At 46.9% G+C, this 3,626-nt stretch overlaps 1 pseudogene; it reads right to left on the bottom strand.

Moving 5' to 3' along the window:
• Positions 1-437: 437 nt before the first annotated feature.
• Positions 438-3,626, bottom strand: part of LOC101644078 — a 10,045-nt pseudogene continuing 6,856 nt past the window's right edge.

The following is a 3,626-nucleotide window of genomic DNA, read 5'->3' as shown; positions in this document are numbered from 1 at the left end:
CACATTTGTACATTCATCGCCCTCATCATTCTCAAGACATTTGCTCTCCACGTAAGCCCTTGGCATCAGCTCATTTTTCCCCTCCCTCCCCGTTCCCTCTTCCCTCATGAACCCTTGATAATTTATAAATTATTATTTTGTCATATCTTACACTGTCCACTGTCTCCCTTCACCCACTTTTCTGTTGTCCGTCCCCCAGGAAGGAAGTTATAATCCTTGTAATCGGTTCCCCCTTTCCACCTCACCCTCCTGGCATCATCAACCTCACCACTGGTCCAGAAGGAACCATCCGCCCTGGATTCCCTGTGTTTCCACCTCCTATCTGTACCAGTGGAATACCTGATTTCCATGCTGGTTCAGAAGCCCTACTTTAGGGGTAAATTCTGGACACGATTAGGACATACCTGGAAAGGTTTATCCAGAGCAGAGGCAAGCCCTCACCCTAGAATTCCCACCATCGTGCAGACACTCCGCCCATGTGTCTTTGTTGTTGACATGGTAGTTGTAGATTCCCACTCGGGCTTCAAGGCACGTGTGGATGAGAGGAAGGTGTCGGGAAACAAGTTCATCCATGCCGACTCTGGCTCTCCTGACAGCAAACGGGTTCTGAGTGCAACCAGCTTAACGCGTGAAGGGGAACAGCTCATGTCACTGTCTTCCCCCTCAGAGGCCAGCAGGGTGTGGCATGGTGGGTCAGCCAGGGCCGTGGGCAACACGTCCACTGTGCTGACAGGGGCCTCATGGGGGCGACTCTCCTTGGCCAGCTGCCCCTTCTTCTTCAGGCCTCCTGGCACGGGGCAGAGATGGGAGGCTGCGTGGGTGAAGCCGTCCTCAAGATCCAGTGGGTAACTGCGGTCGGAATCACAGGCCACAAATGGCGTGATGATACGGGTGTGGCCACCCAGCTGGTTGAAATCTGGGTCGCAAGTGTGGTCCAACAGGGGTCTGGTGTGAACCCCTCAGGAGGGTCATAACTCTGACAGACAGCGAAGGCCTGCCTCAATGCTGGAGCTGCGGCTGCTCCTGGGCTTGGCACACACCACATTAGAGATGAAGACCCGCAGCTGGCTGTAGAGCAGCATTGCATCGCATCACGGCCTCGGAAGATCTAGGCCACAAAGCAGCCCCCTGCTTTCAAAACATGTGTAGCAATGTCCAGAGCAGCTAGGAGGAGCTGGGCCTGCATGTCCTCATCCACATCGCAGAGGCCAGTCACACGGGGAGCTCCATCACACTACCAGGTCTGCAGGGCAGCCCTCAAAGTGCCGACTGAGCTCCTTGGCAGAACACAGCCAATCTTCTGGCTTAGTACTGGGCTCCAGCTGCCGGGGGGTGGGGGGCACACAGGTCAACAGCCCACACCACAGACAAAGTGGGTGCATGAGCAAATGTGGTGAAGAAAGCTGATGGTGCCCGGCTATCAAAAGATATAGCATTTGGAGTCCTAAAGGCTTGAAGGTAAACAAGCGGCCATCCAGCTGAGAAGCAACAAAGCCCACATGGAAGAAGCACACCAGCCCCTTATAGTGGTTCCTGGAGGAATGCAAAGCCAGGAATGCAAATGCCACCTTGCTGGGACTACAGCTGCCAAGGCCCAGGACTGACTGCTTTTCTACCGACTCAGAGTACTTTCGTGCAGTCCTCAAACTAAGAATAGTTTTACATTTTCAAAGGACTGGAGAGAAGATAAAAACAACAAAGAAAATGAACATGAAGCAGGGACTATATGTGGACGACAAAGTCTAAAATAGTATCTATGCCTTTATGGAAAAAGATACCCATCTGTAATCTCGATGGGTGAGGACAAATATTGACACAAATAACTATGATTATCTCAGAAATACTGAAACAAATGAAAATTTCAGAGGGGACGATGAAGGATCAGGGAAGAAAATGATTTCTCAAAAGCAACATGGAAATCATCAGAACACTGTGGAATTCCAAATTCTGAAGGAAAATAATGTCTGGTACCTTGGAATTCTGTGCCTTGCCAAACTATTAATCGAGTATGAGAGTGAAATAAAGATATTTTTATACGTGCAAGTATGAAAGGTCTTTAAAAATTACCCCCTGTATTACAGAAGCCACTGGCAGATGCACTCTACCAAAGTAGGAGAATACACCAAGAAAGGCAGCCATGAAGAACTGGAAGCAGACAAGGGGAATGTTACAGAAACGGAGGAGGAGACGGGGAGAATGCGCAGGATGATGACTGGGAATCCCAAGGGGGCAGTGGCGGCTAGAGCGAGGCATACCAGTCTTGGTTGCAGCAGTCTGACTTTATATTTATGCCCTCGTGTCGTTATTTCTGCGATCACCATTCCTTTGGGCAGCTACAAGTTTCCAGGTGATGCCATCCTCTTCTGGACTGAAGGCCTTCCTCTAACATTTCTTGCAGTGTTGTGTGCTGATAATGCTTGTTTGAGCGTTTGGAGCCCTTTATTTTGCTTGTATTAAAAGATGTCTCCCTTGAGGACAGGCTGGTGTGCACCTGACACCTTTTGCAAGAAGCTGCTCCATGGCTCCCGAGCTTACACGGCTCCCGACAAGAAGTCTCTCGTCCTTGTTTTTGTTCTTTTGCACATCAGGAGTCTTTTTCTGTCTGACTAATTTTAAAGTTTCCTTTTAGCCCTGGTTTAAAGCAATATGGCGCCTGGTGCATATTTCTTCATGTTTCGGGTGCTTGGGATTTGTTGAATGTCTTAGATCTGAAATTGTATAGTTTTCATCAAACTTGGAAACTGCCCAGTCCATGTTTCTTCAAATGTATTTTCTGAGCGCCCCACTCCACCCCACCCCAATTTCTTCTTTCCTCTAGGGCCTCCAATTATATGTATGCACAGCTATTTCACAGATCACTGATTTTTTCTCAGTTCATCTTTCCAATGTTTAATTTTAGATAGTTTGTACTGCTAGGTCTTGAAGGTCACTCAAGTTTTCTTCTGTAATGTCTATTCTGACATCCCATCCAGTACATTTTTCATCTTAGACACTAATGTTCATCTGTAGAAGTTCAATTTGAATGTTTTTATAGCTTTTATACTTCTGCTTAACATGCTCAAGCCTTCCTCTAATTTCTTCAAATATGAAAAACAACTATGTTAACACATAATGTTATCTACTAATTCTGAGTGATTTCCCGGTTAATTCTAATTGGTATTGTCTTCTTATGGTTTCTACTTTGCCTGCTTGGTAATTTTTAATTAGGTGACAGATCTGTATTTTACCTTTTTTCAGTGCTAGATATTTTGACATTCCTATAAATATCCTTGAGTTCTCTTCTGGGATGCATTTAAATTACTTGAAAGCAATTGTATCCTTTCAGGTGTTGCTCGTGGTGTAGTGGGCTATCCATTGTGCTGTTGATACAAAGTCAGCAGTTTGAAAACCTCAGTTGCCCCACAAGAGAGAAGATGAGGCTCTGCTTCCAAGAAGACTGATCGCCTCAGAAACCCACAGGGCAGTCCTCCTCTGTCCCACAAAGTCACTGTGCGGTGGAATGGGCTCAATGGCGGTGAATGTGTTTGTTTAATTTTGTATTTTTATAAGGCAGCGGTTCTCAACCTGTGGGTCGTGACCCTTTTGGGGGTTGAACGACCCTTTCACAGGGGTTGCCTGATTCATTA

Source organism: Echinops telfairi, unplaced genomic scaffold (genome assembly GCF_000313985.2).
Source record: "Echinops telfairi isolate 266 unplaced genomic scaffold, ASM31398v2 ScPeMD7_22;HRSCAF=79, whole genome shotgun sequence".
NCBI lineage: Eukaryota > Metazoa > Chordata > Mammalia > Afrosoricida > Tenrecidae > Echinops > Echinops telfairi.
The sequence above is the reverse complement of the archived record's forward strand: the minus strand, read 5'-3'. Positions and strand labels throughout refer to the sequence as shown.